Genomic DNA, 23,997 nt, shown 5'->3' with positions numbered 1-23,997 from the left:
TAAAAGTTTCAGTTAGGACAAATTGATTGATGGTATTATTCAGGTCTTCTTCTTTTCTCTTACTGATTTCCTGTCTACATGATTTATCTAGTTCAGAGAAAGCAGTGTTGTCTTATTTCTGCTTTTAATTCTGTCAGTTATTTTGTGCACACACATGTAGGATTGGTATGTCTTTTTAATAGATTGACATTTTTATCATTATCAAATGTCTTTATCTCTGGTTAGTGTTTGCATGGTTTATCTTTTTCCATTCTTTTTTTTTTAACCTTTTTTTGTCTTTATATTTAAAGTAGGTTTTATTGTAGACAGCATGTTGTTAGGTTATGCTTTTACCCTGTCTTTGCTTTTTAATTGGAATGTTTTGACCATTTCCATTTATTATAATTATTAATACACTTGGGTTTACATCTACTGTCTCACTACTGGTTTTTTTATTGTTCTATTCTTTGTTCCTCTCTCTTTTTTATTAGTTCTGTGTTTTTTACCACTCCATTTTATCTCCATCACTGGCGACATCACTGGATGGTCCCTATCTACTTTAGTAGGAGAGGTTATTGTTTTGTTATTGTTTTGGTGATTACTCACCTGGTATCAGGTCACTAAGCCTTGTTTCCCAGTCTTTTATCTCTCTGTACTTGAATTTAGGTATTTCTGTTTTTGTGCTGTCCACTTCCTTTGCTTCTGCACATCTAATCCTCTGTTGGTCTCATTTATTGAATTTTTCATTTCCAATGTATATATATTTACATCACCTCTAGAAGTTCCATCTGGTTCTTTTTTATACCTTTTGTTTACCTCCTACTATATTCATGTTGTCTTTTAAATACTTGTAGATATTTATAACAGTTGTCTTAAAATCCTTATTTGGACAGTTCATGGTATCTGCCTTTCAGGATCTTTTCCTATTGACTACGTTTTTCCCTTGTTTTTGGTCTTATTTTCTTTCTTCTTTGTAGGTCCAGTAACTTTTAATTGGATGGTAGACATTGTTACTATGATAGTTAATGTCTGGGTTTTGTATTTTTTCTTTAAAGAGTGTTGGACTTTGTTCTTTCAGGAAGATCAGCTTGGTATTTTTCAAGGTTTTATTTTAAGCTTTTTAGGTTAGATGCAGAGTATCTTTTACTCTAGGGCTTATTTAGCCCCACTATTGAGGTGCCACTCTTATGCTGTCTTTATTTATTGCCTTGGTGGTTCAACTGGGACTCTGCTCTAACTGGTCAAAACTCTAAATGTCTCCCAATCCAAAGGGTTGGGAGACATTTAGCAATGGATATTGTTCAACTTGTCAGTTGACCCCTTGGTCAGTTTTTGCCTCGCCTCATTGAGTTGCATGTGTTGCTTAGAATTTGTCAACAGATGAAAGGGACCCCCACGCAGATTTTTGGAGCTCTTTTTATATAGCTCTCTTCTCTTCAGAGCCTTCTACATATCTCCTCTCCACAATCTCCAGCTGCCTTAGCCTCCCTGAGCTCTGATATATTTTACCTACTCAGTATGCCATGCTGTTCTGATTGGGTTCCCCCTCCTTGCCATGCAGTCTGGAAAGGGGTTTCATTAAGAAAGGGCAAATAATAGGGCTTATCCTTATCACAGTCTTATGCAGCCTGTTGTCCAGTGTCTGAAATCAGTTTCATGTACATTTTTTTCCCGAGTTTTCTGGTTCACAGCAAGAGGATGTCATACTCTGGTTACTTCATAATGAGCTGAGGCAAAAGTCTCCTCTCTCTGTTTTTTGTTTCATTTCTTATTTTTTAAAAATTGTGGTGAAATATGCATGATGTAAAATTTATGATCCTATTTTTAAGTGTACAGGTCAGTGATATTAAGTACATTTACATTGTTGTACAACCGTCACCACCATCCATCTCTAGAACTCTTTTCATCTTGCAGAACTGAAACTTTGTACCCATTAAACAATAATTCTACACTCTCCTCTCATCCCCTACCCCCAGAAACCACCACTCTGCTTTCTGTCTGTATGAATTTGACTACTCTAGGTACTTCATGCAAGTGGAATCAACCATGATCTGTCCTTTTGTGACTGGCTTATTTCATTGCCTTTTTTTTAAAGTATGTCATTTGGTCTTTGCTTGTAATGTTAGGATGATGGTTTGCAATACTCAGAATGTTTAAGCCAACAAGCTGCTATGGTGAAGAGTGGGAGGGATATGCATTGGTGTTTTCTGTTTATTTTCTTTGTTGGGGAATGACTTTTCTGTGTTTTTATTCCATAGCATGACATGCATTTAACCTCCTCTAAGACATTTTATAAATATTAGTGATGGAGAATTAAACTATAGCACTGCCCACTCATATTCTTTTGCCTTAAAGGACCTTGTTAACTGAACTGAGTAATTCTCCATCTCTCTTAAGAGTTAAGCTGAGATCTTTCCCTGCCAGTGATGCCATCAGAACTGCCTAAGTTTCGTTAAAATTTAATATCCTCCTAATTATGCAAGGTCTACAGGACCTTATTTTTAAACAGCTTTCACGTGAAGAGCTTCATAGATTCTCATGATAGTGCTTTTCAAGACATAGTGTCACCTCCTTGGAGAATTCTGTCCTGATTTCCTATCCAGTGGAGAATTTGCCATTCCATTGTGGTATTTAATATATTTGTCTATGATGTCCTCTTAAAATTCAGTCTACTTACTACCTTTATGTCTTTCTCTACAAGTCCTATTCCCCTTATATTTCCTTATTTTGCTGTGTCTAACCCAAAGTAGATCTTCAGTAAAGATTAATGTAAGGAAGAAAAGGCGTCATTATCCTCAGTTATAGGTGAAGTTAGTGAATCATCTAAGTCTTAGGTCTACATTTATTGTCTCTAATTCCTTTGTATCTTTTGTTGAACTCACTACATCTGAATTTCCCCTATTACTCCACAGCAACAGCTTTGTCACAGTCACCAAAGGCCTTTTCGACTTTGCTAAATCCACTGATTTAGTCTCAGTCTTCATATTACTTGACCTATCAGCTGCATCTGAATCTAGGTCATTGCTTTCTCCTCCTTAGGACACTTTCTTTACTTGATTTATAGGACACACCTCTATCCTAGCTTTTCTCCTAGCTTTCTGTTGCATCATTTCAAGATCTCTGCTGGCTCCTTCCCATATCCCAATCCTTGTTGGAGAGCCCAGGGTTACATCCTTGGTACTCTTCTCTTTCTGCCTCATCCCTCAGTGATCTCACGTGGTTTCATGGCTTTAAATACCACCTATGTCCTGAAGAACCTTAAATATATCTTTGTAGCCTGAACCCCAGCCCCTAAACTCCAGGCTTATGTTCATCTGCCTACCTAACGCTGCCATGTGGCTGTGTGATGGGCACCTCTTACTTCACACTTGAAAGTCAACTCTATTATCATTCTTTTACCATAACCAGCTCCTTCCTCAGCTTTCTCTAATTTAGTTGATGGCAACTCCATTCTTCTACTTGTCAGGCTAAAACCCTGGTAATCATCTGTGACTCCTTTCTTTCTCTCGTATCCTGTGTGTAATATACTCAGAAATGCACTCTGCACTTTCTTCACAATATATACTCAGGATCTAACAACTTCTTACCAGCTCCACTGCTATCACCCTGGCCCCAAGCTACCATTATCTTTCCCCTGGATCATTTCATTACCCTTTTAACAGGTCTCCTTGCTTCAACATTTGCCTAATTACAGGTGATTATTCCCACAGTAGTGAGAATGATCTTTCTAAAAATTTAGATTAACTTCTGCTTCTGGGAAGATGGAGTTGATATAATTTTCCCTATTCTTCCCACTAAGTACAATGAAAGACCCTGGACATTATGTATAAAATAAACATAGCCTCTGGAAGATGGCAAGAAGAGGACAGATCCGCTAGGGACTTTGGGACACAAGGAATGACATGGTAATGAAGTCCTTGAGTGTTCTTTTTGACTTATATCACAGACTTGAACCTGAGAAGCTGGCCTCCCATAAATACCAATGGCAGAGAAAAAAGAAATGCAGCAGAAGCCTGCTCTCTCTAGTGAAAAGATCAGGAAATAGAGAGCCTAGCAAGACAAAACTTTTAGACAATAACTGTTCTACTGCAGACAAACAGCACAGAAATTTTTAGCCTTTTTTTCCTTCAAGTACTTTTTCAGCTCAGCTCTTATTCTCCTCTTTGTCTGGAACTCTCATGACACGATTGTTAGCTCTTTTGTCATACTACCACAGACTTCTAAGCTTCTGTTTATTTTTATGTTTATTCTCTCTCTGTTGTTCAGAGTGTGTAATTTTGATGATTCTGTCTTCCATTCTACTGATTCTTTCCTCTGACCCGTCCTGTCCACTATGGAGCCATCCATTGAGTTTTTTATTTCGTTTATTTTATTTTCCAGAAGATAGAAGGGGAGAGAATACTTCCCAGTTCATTTTATAAAGTTAGTTTTAACCTGATATTAAAGCCAGAAAAAGTCATTAAACCAACAACTTTCATGAATATAGATGCAAAAATCCTTATCCAAATATTAGCAAACAGAATTCAGCAATATATACAAAGAATTGTGTATCACAAACAACTAAAGTTTCTTCCAGGGATGCAAGCCCGGTTCAATATTTGAAAATCAATTAGTGTGATACACTATATGAAGAGGATAAAGAAGAAAAATCCAAGTGATCATATCACTCAGTGTCATGAAGCATGTGACAAAATCCAGCATCTGATCAAAAACTCTCAGAAAATTAGGAATAGAGGAGAATTTACTCAACTTGATAAAGAGCATCTACATAACCTACGGCTGACGTTATACTTCATAATGAAAGACTGAATGATTTTTCTTCAGATCAGGAGCAGGACAAGGATGGCTGTTCTTCTTCCACATGGTGCTGGAAGTCCTAGGCTGTGTGTGCACTAAGACTAGAGAATGCTTACAAATCAGAAAGGATGGAATAAAATTGTCCTTAACTGCAAATAATATGATTATCTATGTAGAAAATCCCAAGAAATCTACAAAAAACAAAAAACACACAGACTTCTAGAATTAATAAGTGAGTTCAGTAAGGTTGTGCAATATAAGATAAACAAAAATCAGTTTTATTTTTTTAAACTATCAATGAACATGTAGATGCCAGTCTTAAAAATACAATACAATCTCTGAAAAATAACAAACACATAGGTATAAATCTAATGAGACATTTATAGGACTTTTATGCTGAAAACTACAAAATCCTGATGAAAGTATAGCTAAATAAGTGGAGAGACATACCATGGTCGTGTGTTGGAAAATCAAACGTAGTAATGATGTAAATTCTCCCCAAATTGTTATGCAGGTTTAATGTAATTTCTATTAAAATCATAGCAAGTGACGTCAGCATCATGGCGGAGTGAGCTTTCCCGTGAATTCTTCCCCCACAAGATACAATAAAAGCAACAGCCACAGACCAACAACGGAATCCTAGACAGTGAAAAGCTAGAGCAGAGGGATCCACACTGCCGCACATCTGAGAGCGGAACGTGCTGGGCCCCCAGAGGAAGTGGGGAGAGGTAAGGAGAACTCCGCTCCCTCCCCATCAGATCAGCGATCCGGTCCGCGCGGCTCCCAGAGAGGGGGGAGGGGCGGCCCTCGGCGGGAAACGGTAGATCTTCGGGCTCTCTCAGCCAGTGGGAAACTCCCGCACAGAGGGCTCAGAGGAGCCACAGGGCTACCATCAACATCTGAGCACCCCAGAGAGCGGATAAAGAGGGGCAAATGAGAAGCCTCCCACGTCAGGGACCCAGAGGGCAAAAGAGAGCGCTCCCCCCTCCCCGCAACCCGGAGTCTGCAGCTCGACCAGATCTAGCGATCCGAGGCAGACCTGATCAAACTGGACTGGACCCGTGGATTGCAGTGGGGAAAAAAAACAAAACAAAACAAAACAAAACTGCGGATCGCAGCAGAAAAACTGGGGCAGAGCGCAGGGGGCTTAGACTACACAGCCCTTTACCACCAGACAGTGGCGGCAGGTGGAAATTGCAACCAGAGACTTCCAGGATGAGGAAAATCAAAACCAACACAGGAACCACAATGCAAAAATATATGAAATCACCAGACCAGAAACAAAATGACAAGCACCCAGAAATCAACCCCGAAGACACAGAAATCCATAAACTAAATGACAGAGATTTCAAAATAGCTATCATAAAAACACTCAACGAAATACGAGACAACACAGACAAACAATTAAATGAGATTAGGAGTTTCTTCACAAAAGAGATTGAAATCATAAAGAAAAACCTATCAGTGCTGATGGAGATGAAGAACACAATGGAGGAGATAAAGGAGAATCTGGAATCTTTAAAGAACAGAGCTGACAATATGGAGGAAAGAATTAGTACTTTAGAGGATAGGAATACAGATATACTCCAGATGGAAGAAGAGAGAGAACTAAGACTAAAAAGAAATGAAGAAAGACTCCGAGAAATATCGAACTCTATTAGAAAATGTAACATAAGAATTATAGGTATTCCTGAGGGAGAGGAGAGGGAAAGAGGAACAGAGAGCCTATTCAAGGAAATAATAGCTGAAAATTTCCCAAATCTGGGGAAGGAGCAGGAAATACCAGTAAGCGAAGCCAACAGGACGCCTATATATATTAACAGACAAAGGCCTTCACCACGACACCTAGTGGTAAGGCTAGCCAGGGTCAACGACAAAGAAACAATATTAAGGGCAGCTAGACAAAAACAAAAAATAACGTACAAAGGAACTCCCATCAGGCTCTCAGCGGATTTCTCAACAGAAACTTTTCAGGCTAGAAGAGACTGGAATGATATATTCAAAATACTAAAAGACAAAAACTTTCAGCCAAGAATACTCTATCCAGCAAAAATATCCTTCAAATATGATGGAGAAATAGTAACTCTCCCAGATAAACAAAAGCTAAGGGAGTTCATGGCCATGAGACCCCCACTACAAGAAATACTCAAGAAGGCCCTCAGGCCTGAAAACAAGAAGAGAAAGGGAACACAAAGCTTGGAGTAAGGAGAAAAGTAGGTAGACAAAATCAGAGAAATAGTAGATCTTTACCAGAATAGGTTAGCAACCACTTAAATACTAAACTCAAAGATCAAAGGAAGAAATTCACCAAAAATAAATTTAACCTCATCACTGTAAACACACAGCCACAACACAAGATAGAATAATGTATAACAAGAGCAACTTAGAAGGGGAAGAGGAAAGTGACTGAATTGACTTAGTATAAGGAAATAGGAGGCTATCAGATAATGGACTATCTCATACAGATTTTTTGCCCAAACCTCAAGGTAACCACTAAACAAATAATCAAATTAAAACCACATATGATAAACAAAGAGAAAACTAGAAGAATCATAAGACAGAACAACCAAACTGAATTGGCAGTCCAAAACAAATGGGACAAGAAACAAAGGAAATGCAAAAGAACCAGAAAATAAGTGACAAAACAGCAACATTCAACCCTCATATTTCAATAATTACCCTAAATGTAAATGGATTGAACTCTCCAATCAAAAGATACAGAGTGGCAGGATGGATTAAAAAGCAAGACCCAACAATATGCTGCCTTCAGGAAACACATCTTAGCACTAAAGACAAGCACAGGCTCAGAGTGAAAGGATGGAAGACAATACTCCAAGCTAATGGCAAACAAAAGAAAGCAGGTGTTGCCATACTCATATCAGACAAAGTAGACTTCAAGATAAAACAGGTTAAGAAAGACAAAGAAGGGAAATATATAATGATAAAAGGGACACTCTATCAAGAAGACATATCACTTATAAATATATATGCACCCAACACAGGAGCACCAATGTACATAAAACAACTATTAACAAACCTAAAAGGAGAAATCAACAACACAATAATAGTAGGGGATCTTAACACCCCACTTACAGCAATGGATAGATCATCCAGACAAAAAGTTAATAAAGAAATATTAGACTTAAATGAAAAACTGGACGAGATGGACCTAGTAGACATATACAGAGCACTCCACCCAAAAACAGCTGACTACACATTCTTCTCAAGCGCGCATGGAACATTCTCTAGGATAGACCATATGTTGGGAAACAAAGCAAGCCTCAATAAATTTAAGAAGATTGAAATCATAACAAGCATCTTTTCAGACCATAAGGCTATGAAACTGGAAATGAACCAGGAAAAAAAAACTGGGAATGTGACAAAAATGTGGAGATTAAACAACATGCTACTGAACAACCAATGGATCATTGATGAAATTAAAGGAGAAATCAAAAACTATCTGGAAACAAACGAAAATGATAACATGCCATATCAAACCATATGGGATGCAGCAAAAGCGGTCCTGAGAGGGAAACTCATAGCGATACAAGCCCACCTTAACAAACAAGAAAAAGCCCTAATAGGCAACCTTAAATTACACCTAACAGAACTAGAAAAAGAAGAACAAACAAAGCCCAAAGCCAGCAGAAGGAGAGAAATAATAAAAATCAGAGCAGAAATAAATGATATTGAGACCAAAAAAACAGTAGAAAGGATTAATGAAACAAAGAGTTGGTTCTTCGAGAAAATAAACAAAATAGACAAACCCTTAGCCAGGCTAACTAAGAAAAAAAGAGAAAAGGCTCAAGTAAATAAAATTAGAAATGAAAGAGGAGAAATTACAACGGATACCATGGAAATACAGAGGATTATAAGAGAATACTATGAGAAATTATATGCCAACAAATTGGACAATCTAGAAGAAATGGATAAATTCTTAGACTTATACAACCTCCCAAAATTGAACCAAGAAGAAATGGAGAATCTGAATAGACCAATAACAAGTAAAGAGATTGAAATAGTAATCAAAAACCTCCCAAAAAATAAAAGTCCAGAACCAGATGGCTTCTCCAGTGAATTTTACCAAACATTCAAAGAAGATGTAATACCCATCCTCCTCAAACTATTCCAAAAAATAGAGGAAGATGGAACACTTCCTGAATCATTCTATGAGGCCAACATCACCCTGATACCAAAACCAGACAAAGACAATACAAAGAAAGAAAATTACAGGCCAATATCGCTGATGAACATAGATGCAAAAATCCTCAACAAAATATTGGCAAACCGAATACAACAATATATTAAAAAGATCATACACCATGATCAAGTGGGATTTATACCAGAGACGCAGGGATGGTTCAACATCCGCAAATCAATCAACGTGATACATCACATCAACAAAACAAAGAATAAAAACCACATGATCATCTCAATAGATGCAGAGAAGGCATTTGACAAGATACAACATCCATTTATGATAAAAACTCTCAATAAAATGGGAATAGAAGGAAAGTACCTCAACATAATAAAGGCCATATATGACAAACCCACAGCTAACATCATACTCAATGGGGAAAGACTGAAAGCCATTCCTCTGAGAACAGGAACGAGGCAGGGCTGCCCACTCTCACCACTCCTGTTCACCATAGTACTGGAGGTTTTGGCCAGAGCAATTAGGCAAGAAAAAGGAATAAAAGGAATCCAAATAGGTAACGAAGAAGTGAAACTCTCACTATTTGCAGATGACATGAGTGTATATATAGAAAACCCTAAAGAATCTGTTGGAAAACTGTTAGAAACAATCAACAACTACAGCAAAGTTGCAGGGTACAAAATCAATCTACAAAAATCAGTTGCATTTCTATATGCTAATAATGAACTAACAGAAAGAGAGCTCAAAAAGATAATACCATTTACAATTGCATCAAAAAGAATAAAATACCTAGGAATAAATCTTACCAAGGAGGTGAAGGACCTATACAATGAGAACTACAAGACATTATTGAGGGAAATCCACGATGACATAAAGAAATGGAAAGATATCCCATGCACGTGGATTGGAAGAATAAACATAGTTAAAATGTCTATATTACCTAAAGCAATCTACAGATTCAATGCAATCCCAATCAGAATCCCAATGACATTCTTCACAGAAATAGAAAAAAGAATACTAAAATTTATATGGGGCAACAAAAGACCCCGAATAGCTAAAGAAATCCTAAAGAAAAAGAACAAAGCAGGAGGCATCACAATTCCTGACTTCAAAACATACTACAAAGCAATAGTAATCAAAACAGCATGGTACTGGTACAAAAACAGACACACAGATCAATGGAACAGAATTGAAAGCCCAGAAATAAAACCACACATATACGGACAGCTAATTTTCGACAAAGGTGCTAAGAACATGCAATGGAGAAAGGAAAGTCTCTTCAATAAATGGTGTTGGGAAAACTGGACAGCCACATGCAAAAGAATGAAAGTGGACCATGTGCTATCGCCATTCACAAAAATTAACTCAAAATGGATCAAAGACCTGAAGGTGAGACCTGAAACTATAAAACTCATAGAAGAAAATATAGGCAACACACTATTTGACATTGGTTTTAAAGGAATCTTTTCGGATGACATGCCTACCCAGACTAGGGAAACTAAAGAAAAAATAAACAAGTGGGACTTTATCAGACTAAAGAGCTTTTATAAGACAAATGAAACCAGAATCAAGATGAACAACCAACCAACCAGCTGGGAGAGAATATTTGCAAAACATACATCTGACAAGGGGTTGATCTCCATAATATATAAAGAACTCACACAATTGAACAACAAAAAAACAAACAACCCGATCAAAAAATGGGCAGAGGAAATGAACAGACACTTCTCCAAGGAAGATATACAGATGGCCAATAGGCACATGAAAAGAGGCTCAACATCACTAATCATCAGGGAAATGCAAATCAAAACAACACTAAGATACCACCTCACGCCCGTTAGAATGGCTATAATCACCAAGACAAAAAACAACAAATGTTGGAGAGGATGTGGAGAAACAGGAACCCTCATACACAGCTGGTGGGAATGCAAATTGGTGCAGCCTCTATGGAAAACGGTATGGAGATTCCTCAAAGAATTAAAAATAGAGATGCCCTATGATCCAGCCATCCCACTACTGGGAATCTATCCAACGCACCTGAAATCAACAATCCAAAGAGGCTTATGCACCCCTATGTTCATTGCAGCATTATTCACCATAGCCAAGAAGTGGAAGCAACCTAAGTGTCCCTCGACTGACGATTGGATTAAGAAAATGTGGTATATATATACAATGGAATACTACTCAGCCATAAAAAAAGACAAAATCGTCCCATTTGCAACAACATGGATGGGCCTGGAGCGTATTATGTTAAGTGAAATAAGCCAGAAAGAGAAAGACAAACACTGTATGATCTCACTCATATGTGGAATATAAACCAACACATGGACAGAGAAAACTGGACTGTGGTTACCCGGGAAGTGGGGGTGGGGGGTGGGCACAAGGGGTGAAGGGAGTCATATATGGGGTGATGGACAAACAAAAATGTACAACCCAAAATTTCACAATGTTAGAAACCATTAAAACATCAATAAAAAAAAAATTTAAAAAAAAAAAATTAAAATCATAGCAAAACTTTTTGTAGATATGTACATAAGGTGATTCTAAAATAAGTAAGAAAACAAAGGAACTAGAATAGCTATAACAATGTCGAAAAGGAAGAATAAAGTGAGAAGAATCAGTCTGCTCAATTTCAAAACTTATTTTATAGCCACAGTAATCAAGACTATGTGGTATTGTTGGAAGGATAGACACAAAGATCAGTGGAACAGTATAGGGAACCCAGTGTAGAAAATAGTATAGAGAACCACAGAAATGTGCCCAAATGATTTTTGAGAAATTTGTTTCTCAAATGATTTTGAGAATTGCAAAGGCAATTCAATGGAGGAAGTATAGGCTTTCCAACAAATGGTGCTGGAGCAATCAAACATCCAGAAGTAAAAAATGAACCTCAATCTAAATCTCACACCTTATTAAAAAAATTAACTCAGAATGGATCACAAATACACATCTAAATTGGAAAACTATAAAACTAAGGAGAAAAGAGGAGAAATGTTTGCATTTTATGGCAAGAGCTGGGCAAAGAGTTCTTGGATTTGACACCAAACATCATCTATAATAGTAAAATTGAAAAATTGAACTTCATCAAAATTAAAAAGTTTTTCTCTGCCAAAGAACCTGTTAGAAGGATGAAAAGACTAGCTGCAGACTGGCAGAAGTATTTGCAAATCACATATTGAGAAAAGACTGGTAATGGAATATATGAAGAACTATTAAAACTCAGCGGTAAGAATAAATAATTCAACTAGGAACTGGACAAAAGCTATCAAGAGACATTTCACCAAAGTGGAGATACAGGTGGCAGATAAGCAGGTGAAAAGATGTTCAACGTCATTAGTCATTCAGGAAATGTAAATGAAAATCACATGAGATATCACTACACACCTATCAGGATAGCTGAGGTAAGAGAAGAGTGATAATAGCAAATGGTGGTGAGGATGTGGAGGACCTGGATCTCCTGTACATTGCTGGTGGGAATGTAAAATGGTACAGCCACTCTGGAAGACAGTTTGGCAGGGTCTTTTAAAACTAAACTTGTAACTACCATACAACCCAGCAATATCAACTCCTGGGCATTTATCTCAGAGAAATGAAAACTATGTTCACATCAGGTTGGCCAGGGATAGAGATGAACTTTCAATTTTAACAGATGAGGGGTCACCAATGGGTAGGTATTCAAGAATATATGTGGATTTCATGAGATTTCAGAGAACTGAAATGTATCTTCAGATGATGTGATTCATCTGTTGTAGTGGGAGATGATCCCCTTTGTGGAAACTGAAGGGAAAGGTGAGAATTTGTGAGACTTAAGGTATGGGTGAGGCCTGAACATTTATGAATCATGGAAGAACGATTGAATTATCAAGATATAGTAGGATAGGAGATATTTACAAAAAGGCATTGGGAGATTTAGGACACTCCAATTAGACCAGGTCAGTATCCTAAATCGTGTGCTGTGACAGATGCAGCTATGGGAAAGGGAGATTCTGGAGTCACCTGGGATTGGGGTCTCAATCAGAAGATGTGGTGAAAAGTCAGGTGGCATGAGATCTGTTTGTTTGGATACAAATATGTTGAAACTGAGGGAAAGTGAGGGCTGATGTTGGGGAAGGTGGTCACTGTACTGGAGGTTCCCACAGTGAGAGGACCTGGGCATGGTAACTTTGTGAACAGGCTGAAAGGAGAAGGGTTATGAGAAGAGGAAGAGGTCTCTGGTCATTGACCTGAGAGGTGACATAATCCAGATAAAACTTGGGCAGTGTCTAGGTAAAACTCCTCAGGATGAGCACATTTAATTATTTGAGATTCAGAGACAGGCAGAGCTAAAATTTCAGCTCTCACATTTTGTAGCCATGTGATTTTGTCTTATGAAGCTTTTTGAGCCAGTTGATGTCATGTGTAAATAGGTAACTAACTCATAATCAGTAGTGTTATTATGGGGACTAAAGAAGCAAATCTATGTCATTGCAGTTGCTGAGTTTCAATTTATTTATCAGATAATATTTTCTCTACTCCAGACCTCAAGCTCAAAGAGTTGTGATCCTAACGTCGTTCATGACATGTTGTCGTAATTTGTCCCTGCCATACACTTATTAACAGTGTTTGGGTAATACTTGACAGTTGGAGGATGCCTCCATAGACGTCAATTATGACATGAAGAGATGCTCCTGTTGATGACAAGTACTAGGGCAGAGCTCCAGCTGCCATTTCACTACAGTATCTGAAATGCTCAACTAAATTCCTTCGCTCTATGACTTATGAGCCTTCCTGCCCTGTGGGGAACATGGGACACAAGAGTAACATTATCGTGTATGTACTATGGCTTCTGTCCTGTGCCATGGAATTTTAGTGCTATATTTACATGATGACAGTCATTGAACCCTCCAGCAAGAGATGAATCTTTGAATCATTGCACGCTACCATTCAACAGTCTCCAAAGTAGCCTGGTCAGATATCCAAGGATGTGGAGGATAGAGCCAGGGTTCCACTGATATTGCCTGAATCCCCATGTGGAGGAGCCATGATGATTAAGGGCAAGTGTATGCAGAGGGTGGGGACGGAGTACAGAGGGAGTGTGTGGGCCACTAGGGGCTAGTGTAGGTATTGACGAAGAAATGCTAATGCACCTAACCAAGAAATATGACATCAGAAATCCTATAATGGTGCCCTTGGCTGTGAATACAAGAATCTCCATGTAACATTAGTCAGGTTCTTCTAGGATTTGACATCAGGGAAGGAATTAAATAATACCTCTGCCAGGCCTAATGAAAGCATAAAACTCTCTGACTTTCAATTTATTATCTGTAAAATGAGAATGTTAGTATCTTCCTTATGACCAACAGTAGCGCAAGGAAAAGAGACCCTAGGAAAAGAGACTGCTTCACCTGTCTGTCTTAGATCATTCTTCATGCAAGTGTGGTTTGAGCCCGGGGATTCCCTGCCATGTGAAGGTTTAGGATTTCATGACCAGTGTATGTACAAGTGGCGGAAAAGACTGGAGTCTCGTGGCTTTTTTTTCTTTCCTCAGCTTTGTCTGCTTAGTTATCAGATTGTCCTTTGGTGAGAATACTAAGGAAGAAGGGGCAGCTGAGCTCTTGAGAATGCAACCACAGGTGAGTAGAAACTGGCACTTACTCCTGAACTGACACTTCTGTTATCAGCAGATGGGTAGGTTTCTCCTGTTGGCCTGGATCTTCTAAGTGCACCCAGGAAATATTGGTGTGTTATGTTTCACTAGGATTCTGGAAGGCTTATGGCAGGTCAAGGACTGATAAATAATCTCCTTCCTACATTGACACTGACTTAATCAATTTTCCATTAAGGATATCCTTGCAGAGAAGAGATGTGAGTGCTTGTTGTTGTTGTTATTTCAGATTCACCCATAGCCTTGGTGGAGAAGTAACTCACTCATTATCCATGTAGTGGCTACAGTGGCTTTAGGCATAAGTAAAGGTTATAATCCAGTAGGCGGGAGATATTTCATCAAGTGAGTTCAATCAATCCAGTGTTACAGGTGTTGGGGTGGAGGCTGTGCAGCATTGAGGTGGTGGGTTAAAGAGAGGATTGGACCAGAGAGAGTAATGAGGGTTCATTTCCACCAATTTTAAATTTATTAAAGTTTTATTTAAAATACTTGAACATTTTTATAACTTAAAAAAAGGATAACTAAAATTCTCCTTACCCTGCTTCCCAAAACCCAGTTTGTCTCTTTGTAATTAACTTCTGATCAAATTTGAAAACTGAACACAACGTGTGGAGAGTATTTTCTTAATTTTTGCGGTGTGTTGAGGTGAAGGAGTATAGTAGACAGAATAAAACTTCAGATTCTGTGGCCATTTTGGGGGTAGTAGCGTGACCATATACATTTGAGAGGCTTCTGTTACATGTTAGCAGATTGATGGGATTAAACTACAAGACAGACAATGATAACTGATCTCTGGAGGTCCCACAGAAAATTTACAATGGAAACTTCACTGTGAGATGGGTCAGGTTAGGGCTGTCCTTCTGTATAGAATTATCAGGGGCCCTTGTGTTGTGTTTCTGGACCATCTGTCTTTTACCTCGTAGTGAACACAGGAAATGTGCAGAGATAAGGAGAGAGGCTGCACCTGCCGATCAATGTTTTCTAAGTCTGTTCAGTTCTGCAGAATGGTCTGCATTGCTTCATCATTCTCCACCTTTAAATAATAACATGCTTATTGCTTATGGGTGTTGAGTGTTTGATATAAAGGAAGTTCTTTGCAAATTAGCTCATTGGATCTGTCAACATATGTAAAAGGTTGTTAAACCATTTCACAAAGGAGAAATGTGAGGTTCATATAGGGGAAATGTCTACACATGATCACAGTTATATGTCATGGGCAATGGTATTGCTTGCTTTGTGATGAATCTGTGACTTGAAATTGGTAAGAAGGAGAGTCTAGTTATGCATTCTTAAGTTCAAAACTAATAATAATATACTATATTATATATACCAGTCTGGAAGTGAGATTTACCACATTTTTGGGAAACGTCCAGTTTATTTCACATTGCACGTCATGTGATGTTATTTTATAGTGAAGTTAATGTGTATTAAGGCTGTGTATGTACTGTATATTTCAGTGTATTTATGCATGAACAACACATGCCAGATCAGCACAGGGAAGCATTTGGCTGGAACCCCAAACAGGATTTGAGCTTTCTACACCTATAACCCCCTTTCCCCAGCACTATCATGTCAACTCTCCTCCCTGGACCTTGGTAGAGATGTCCCTGCCTGAACTAGAATGTCCATAATGTTTTAGGAATCAGTGACCTCCAAGGGTGCGGTTGTGGACTTCCCCCAGGAAGAGTAGGCCTTGTGGACACATCCCAGAGGAAGCAGTACAGAGAGGTGATGCCAGAGAACATCAGTCATCTCATCTCTGGGTGAGTCTAACACTGATTTATTTATTCAACAAGCATCCAGAACAGTGTCCACATATGCCTCTCCCCTCCCAGCCTCATTCGTATTCTTTCATAGCACTTACAACTAGGTGAAGGTAATCTGTCTCTTTATTGATTTACTGACATGTACTTTGTCCCTCCACTAGAATATAGTCTTCCTGGCCACAGTTTCATGTCTTTGTTGCTGTTCTATCGCCAGCACCCAGAACAATGCTGAAAACTCAATGGATATTTTTTTTATCCATGAGATTAAATTAATGCAATGAGATTAAACATTTCCTAAGTAATTATTCTGTTCTAAGCACTAAGCCCAGAGTTTGAGACCAGAGTAGAAAAAATAGCAGGCAACGTAAACTTAGATTATTCTGCTGGAGCTTCTATTTATTGGATTATATTTGAAAATAAAATTTTATATGAAGAAATATTAACTAGAAACATTTCATTCCTCCATTGTTGAAAACACTGAGAATCTTTACTCTGTCTGTGAGCTTGCTCATGCACATCCACAACAAGATTTCCTCAGTGCGTTGGGCTTGGTGTCAGGGTGTTCTTCCTGCTCTGCTCAAGGACCTACAAGGTTTTCTTCAATGCTCACTCTGTTGTTCATTGATATCCTGTCCTGGACTTGAACAAAATGTATGGTTCTTAAAACAGAGTTCAAAATTCATGTACCTTTTTCCTGTGAACAGGGTGGCAGCTCTGCAAATCAGATGTGATTTCCCATTGGAGCACAGAGAGGAGTTGTGGAGGGAAGAAAGAGGATTCTTCCAAGGCCTGAGGCTGGGTATGCTCCAGGCATGCGTGTGCAATATGAGGAGAAATCTTTTCAGTGAGGGAACAGGACCCTTGGTAATGCCAACTGCAGATTTCCTTAAGTCGATCATCTTTTCAGAAAAGTATGAGAAGCCAGTGGGGAAAAAATTCTCAATGGTGTCATTATTTCTAGCATTTATCAATTTCTGTTTATTTAGAGTTTATGTCCTCTTTGGAGTGGAAGTTTCATGTTGTGAACTTTGCCATCGTCCCTTCCCTTTGATGATTTCTTCTCTCATAACCTTACCAAAATCCCACCTTAATTTTCTCTTCAATCTTGAAAACATTTTGTAATTGACAGTGTCCTAAAACATGTTTCTACTCACTGGTGCATTCCTCCATTTCACATTCTTTCCCTGTGTAAGGGTCAATATTTGCCTTGCATGCTCTACATTTTGGTTCCCTAATGCCTCTCTAGAAATTTAATTTTTAATTTACTTTCGGCAGGAGAAGTGACCTTTAAAACCAAGAAATAATACCTATACCAGATATCTGCAAGAAGGACCCATCTGACTGCACGGCAACAGTTAAGTTTCTTGGGTTGAACTCTGGTCCCCTACATTAGAGACCTGGGAATGGGATGGTTATTAGTACAGCACAATAACATGACTATAATTAGAGTTGGGAGTAAGGGCTGTCCCAGCAGAAAGTTTTGTATAGTTTGAATTTAGGCAAGATATTAACCTGAGCTCATAACTATAACCTGAGTTCTTATAAAAGGACAATTACAGGGCCGGCCCCGTACCTTAGCGGTTAAGTGCGTGCGCTCCGCTGCTGGTGGCTCGGGTTTGGATCCCAGGCGTGCACCGACGCGCAGCTTCTACGGCCATGCTGAGTCCACGCCCCACGTACAGCGACTGGAAGGATGTGCAGCTATGACATACAACTATCTACTGGGACTTTGGGGGAAAAAATAAATAAATAAAATTATAAAAAAAAAAAAGTTTAAAAAAGAAAAAAGGACAGTTACATAAACATGGTTTGTATACCTTGTCTTTGAAACATGTTGGAGTTACAAAATAAATCAACTGTGCATTTGAGATGTTACAAGGAAGAAATCTCTGTGCATGCAAGAGAGTAACACACCACGTGTATGTAACTTACGTGGGGAAGGTTTTTAAGGAGGAACTATGACTGACCAATTAGCCTAGAATTCATATGTAGAGAAAAGAATGAATGAATGTTTGTGGGCAGTCCTTTAAATGCCTCTTATCTCCTTCTGTCAGCAGAAATCTCACACTGGGGAGGAACTCATTGAATAGAATGAGTGTGAGATGCTTTCACTCACAGATTCACAGTGACTTAACATGTGTGAAATCACATGGGTCCAGGAGGCCCACCTCAATAAGCTGTTGGACCAACTGAGGCAGCAAAGCCATGAGGAGACACTAAAGTTTCACCTGGAAAAGACCAAAGATTTTATCCAGAACGAGAAAGCCTGGTAGGCAGACCAGATCCCAAAAGACAGAAGGGGATGGCCTGGAATCCATATTTAAGGTCAGAGTCAGCCTGCTTAGGAGCCCAGAGGTGTGCCCAGGAAGCTCAAGATGAAACTCTTGCTCTAACTTTGGAGAATGGTGTGGTCCTTTGCTGCTCTGCTCTCAGCGAACTCAGAAGCTCCCAGGGAAGAGTCTGATCTGAAAAGCTTATGGAGGGGGCTTCAAGGCCTTGTAGTTCAAAGGTCAAGAGCATGGGTCCGCCCCCACCTTTTAAAAATTTAAGCATGCATGCTCTCTGTTAAAGAAAATAAAGTCACCCAATACAAACATGTAGAAATTTTCCCCTATTCCTGCCCAACTCTTTCTTCTTATGGACATATACATTTATATATTTATGCATCACTTTACCACAGGGATCCTTTCTGAGAAATGCATCATTAGGGGATTTTGTCATTCTGTGAACATCATAGAGTGTACTTACACAAGCCTAGGTGGTATTGCCTACTACACACCTAGGCTGTGTGGTGCTACCCCTGTGGGACCATCGTGGCGTATGTGGTCTGTCATTGACCAAAACCTTATTATGTGGCACATGACTGTATATGGATATATGCACATATATAGTGCTTTTTACATAAAGGTTGAAAAATACTATGCAAATTGTTCTATAACTGCAGATATATTTCCATTTTTAAATGGCCATTTAGAATTCATTCATATGGATCCTTCATAATGATTTAACCATCTTCCACTTGATTGGCTTTTTAAGATTGGTTTTAATATCTCAATATGAAAAATTGTTCTCTGTGAACTTCCTAGTGTCTTTGTGCCTTTGTACAACTGATTCTGTAAGGACCATCCACAGAAATGGAACTGCACTGCCAATTGATTGCAGTACTTTGATTCAGAAGTATAACTTGAGGCAAATGAGTCACCCTCTGACCTTGGTCTCCTTACCCGGAAAGAGGGAAATGTCTGGGCCTTGGGGCGTTGGGGGGTTTGATGGGATAATGTAGGTAAAGATCAAGGACAGGATTGTGACAGTGGACAGGAAATGGAAACTCATATCACAACAAGCAGAAACCTCTCTCGTGTGTGTTCTCCAAATGTTCTACAAAAAGTATGTGTTCTTTGTATGATCAGAAAAGTTGTAAAACCAACCTAGGACTGTTATTGTAAAAGGAAACCCTCTCTGCAGCTCTGGGTAGAGCCAAATGTCAGGTTCCAGCCCCTGTCAGTGGGATCAGGGTGTGACTCTTGGCTGGGGTCTCCCACACTCAGCCAAGCCCCCCCTTAGACAGTGGTCTCACCTATCTACCTTTCAGATAAGATTGTTTTCACATCCTCCTGACAAAAGAAGTGATGGAGTCCCCAGTGATCATACTGAAAGAACTCAATGTCTGCAGCTCCACTATCAGCAGAAACTTCTTCTTCATGAAATCTTTGAATGGGTATGAAGAGGAATGCAAAAAAAACCAGAAAATCACCAGGAATCAAGAAGGAGAAGATGACTTCAGGGCTTTTGTGTGTGAGTTTGGATCCAACGTGGACATTTGTGTTTGGCTTCTAGGTGACATTTGCATTGCCCTACTGACTCTATGATGTTATAGCTGAAAGACTAACCAGCTAGAGATCACCTGGTTAGTCCACCTTCTGTGTTTAGAGATGGGCAGGAGGCCAGAGACAGGAAGTGGAAGGGGTGAAGCCAAGACTTTGGTCTCTTTTTCCTTCACCTCAAAATCATATCTTTCCCCTTACTCTTTACCTTCCAAATGTCTCTTGACTCAAACCTAATCATTCCCCTTCCTCTTCCACAGGCCATCATCCATCTTCTCCATGGCCTGTAGAGAAAGCAACAAGGACCACCCCAAGAGCTAATATTTATTGAAGAGGATTATTAATATTAATAATCAATAACTATGAGAGAGGTACCATAGTTAGCCCATATTACAGAGGAAGATATGAGCTCAGAGAGTTAGTAACTTGGCCAAGATCTCTGACATAGGAAGTGCTGAGATCAGTATATGAATCTAGACCATGTAATTCCAGAGCCTTGAAGCAAACACTATGCTATCTGGCCATGAGACTAGTCAGGAAAAAAAAAAGTTCTGGATCCAACTGATTGGATATGTGTGTGAAACCGTAGCATACATAAAATTATGCAAATCATAAATGTATAGCTTAATGAATATCTGAAGGGGACTCACCAGGTAACCAGTACCTACAAGAAATAGAACATTACTAGCTCTCCAGGAGCTCCCTCATCGTACCCATCCCGAGTCACTGCCCTCTCTTCCCCATGAGTAAGAAATATTCTCACTTCTTTATTAGTTTTCCTTGTTTGTGAACTTTATTTAAATGTAATTATACAGAATGTACAGTTTTATGTTAGGCTTGTTTCATTATGTTTGTGAATTTCAAACATATTTATGAATGTGGCTATAGTACATTTTCATTTCTGTATAGTATACCATTATAAAAAGTGTAGCCTATTTTATTTATCCTTTCTATTATTGATGCACATTTGGGTTGTTGCAAGCTTAGAGAATAACCAAATAATGCTGCTCTGACCACTCTTTTGCAATGGTGATCATATGTAGGCATTTCTATTGGGTATTTACCTAAGAGGAAAATTTTGGGGGCCTAGAGTATGTGTAAGTCCATCTTTAGGCGATCCTAAACAGAGAGTTTTTAAAAGTGGTTGTAACAGTTGATACCCACAGCAGTGTACAAAAGCCCAGTTACTCTCATCCTCACCAACACTTCATATTGTCAGTGGTTATTTTAGTCATTGTGCATTGGTATCACATCGTGGTTTTCATTTGCATTTTCCTGACGAGTAACAATGTTGTGTACCTTTTCAAATACTTGTTGGCCATTTGGTTATCTTTTTTGTGAAATGCCTAGTCAAATCTTTTGCCCAGTTTTCCTGGTAGATTGTCTTTTTTCTTAATAATTTATGGGAGTTAGTTACATATCCTACAGGAGGCTTTTTCCCAGAAAAATATAGCAAGTGTTTATTCCCATTCTGTTCTTCCCTTCTTACTCTCTTGAAGGTGTCTTTTGATGAAGAGAAGTTCTTAATTGTGATAAGGTCCAATTTATCAATTTTTGTCTTTATGTTTAGTGTACCCTGTGACCTATCTAAGAAATCTTTGCCTGCCTGAAAGTCATGAAAATATTCTCCTGTGTTATCTACTACAGATGTCATTGTTTTAAATGTCCACATTTGGATGTAAAATTCACCTGGAATTGACTTTTGTTTGTGGTGTGAGGTGGGAGTCAAGATGAATTTCCTTCCCATATGGATAAGCAGTGCCCCTGGGCCATTTACTGAGGAGACACTCTTCTCCCCTGTGCTCAGCCTGCCTCTTCTGTCGCATACAAATGTCCACATGTGTGGGTCTCAGGTGGACTCTCTAGTCTTTCTACATCTCCTCACGGCTGTCCTTGCACTTGGACAGCACACTGCCCTGACGACTGGAGCTTTATATTAAGGCTTCATATCTGGTAGTGGAAGCCCTCCAAGTCTCTTCTTCAAGATTGTCTTGACTATACGTGGCCACTTGGATTTCTATGGAAATTTTTTAAGTGGATAGTCAGTGTCCACAAGATATCTGCTGAGATTCTTTATTGTGATTGTATGAATCTGGAGATCAAATAGGGCAGAAGTGACATCTTAACAACACATAGCAAAAAAAAACAAAAACATCAAAACACAAACTGAACCAAACCAAAACATCATAATAAAAAGGAAGAAATGATAAACTGGGAAGAAATATTTGTAATTCACATCACAAAAGATGTGATGTGATATCTCCAAAAGTTCCTAGAAATTGATAAGAAAAAAACACACCCTCAGTAGAAAAATTGGCAAAAGACATGAACCCGCAGTTCACAGAGAAAGATATATAAATAGTCGTAAACAAATGAAAATATGCTCAGGCTCAGTCATACTATGACAAAATTGTCAAATTCCAAATGTGACAAAGCTGAAGGGAAAGTAGAAAAGCGATTCCCTCTTCTCCAGGCTCTGCAGGACCACCGGGTCCAGCACCCCGAAGACCCAACTGACTCCATTGGAGGTGCCCACGGGGATCCAGAAGATGTGGGGTGTTCAGAGGCTGCATTTGGGAATCATGGAGAACTCACCCCATGAGCAGAACAGCTAGTGCAGTGCACATACCAGCAGCAAGCCAGGTCTCAGGTGCACTCGTGATCCTGGCGCCTCTTGTGAGCACTGGGCCCTTGAAGCAGACCTGGATGCTCCTGCTGCATGTCCACCAGCATCTGCCCATGTTAGGAGGCCTGTGCACCTGTGCCCTCTAAAGCCTGCCCACTCCGACACCCCATCCAGTGTTGATGAAGCCTGACAACATGTCTTGCTGTGCATGGACTCATGAAGTTCTACATTCAATCCCTCTTTGTATGATTGGGAAACTGAGGCCCAGAAAGAGGTGGGGGCTGGCCTGGGGCACAGTATGTGGGCAGAGTTGAGAAGAAAAGTGAGGACACTGTATTCCTAGGCCAGGGCACAGCCCCTCCAGTCATGTTTACTTTGGAAATGAGAGCCCCTAAGATCCTGGTGAACCCTGCCCAGCCCCTCCCAGTTTGGGCCATTTTTCTCCCCGCATCCCCACAAGCACACACGCCTGCACAAACAGAAGCAGACTTCACAGTTGAGGACCATGGGAGGGTGGTTAAGAAGAGCAGACACCCTGTAAGTGACATGGGAAAGAGAAGAAAGGGGTTGGAGACAGCTCTGCAATGCCATAGGGGCATCCATTTTCCTGGCAACATGTCCAGAGGTCCACAGCATGAGGGAAATCCTCAAATTTCCTACAGTCCTGCCTGGTCAGGGGCCATCTCCATAGTAGTCTTCCCCAGAGGGCAGGGCCTAGTGTCCTGCAATCCACTGCTCTGGGCTCCTGGAATGGGGTTGAGCACACCCCATCCCCCAGTACAGACAGGGACCTCGGAGAGAAGGTCTCAGTTTCCTTCTCTACAAATTGGGTGCTTGCAGTGGTTGACCCCAAGGGTTCTGCATGCTTAGAAAGTCTTTAGACCTTGGTTCTCTACCAGTGACCCACTGTGCTCCGAGGGCATGGGTAAATGCTTTCCACTCCCTGAAGGTCGTTCAGGGCTGAGAGGAGCTTGGGGAATGAAGACTTGGTGTAGGGCAGAACGTGCCAGAGCCAGGGACCAAGAGTCTGAGGTCCATGAGCAAGACCACTCATATTTGGATCCTTGAGGTCTTCATTTGAAGTGGAGGGAATCATTGTGCTGGCTGAGGTGAGGATGTCTTGTGAACAAGCTAGACACCCAAGAGGGGAGAGGCAAAGTGGGGAGCAAGAGCATCTTCTGAGGTTTCTTCCACAGCTCTAAAAG

General features: G+C 39.7%; 1 long non-coding RNA gene across 5 annotated transcripts in view; it reads left to right on the top strand.

Moving 5' to 3' along the window:
* Positions 1-23,997, top strand: part of LOC131415041 (uncharacterized) — a 73,206-nt gene that overhangs the window by 5,711 nt on the left and 43,498 nt on the right. For 4 of the 5 annotated variants that reach the window (XR_009222317.1, XR_009222318.1, XR_009222319.1 and 1 more), the window contains exons 2-5: positions 14,460-14,544; positions 16,216-16,339; positions 17,047-17,141; positions 17,618-17,696. This is a non-coding gene — a long non-coding RNA (uncharacterized LOC131415041). Of the gene's footprint in view, positions 1-14,459; positions 14,545-16,215; positions 16,340-17,046; positions 17,142-17,617; positions 17,935-23,997 lie in introns of those variants that run through there. The other variant, XR_009222315.1, reaches the window with a different exon arrangement.

This window comes from Diceros bicornis, chromosome 15 (genome assembly GCF_020826845.1).
Source record: "Diceros bicornis minor isolate mBicDic1 chromosome 15, mDicBic1.mat.cur, whole genome shotgun sequence".
Lineage (NCBI taxonomy): Eukaryota > Metazoa > Chordata > Mammalia > Perissodactyla > Rhinocerotidae > Diceros > Diceros bicornis.
This window is presented reverse-complemented; position numbering and strand designations above follow the sequence as displayed.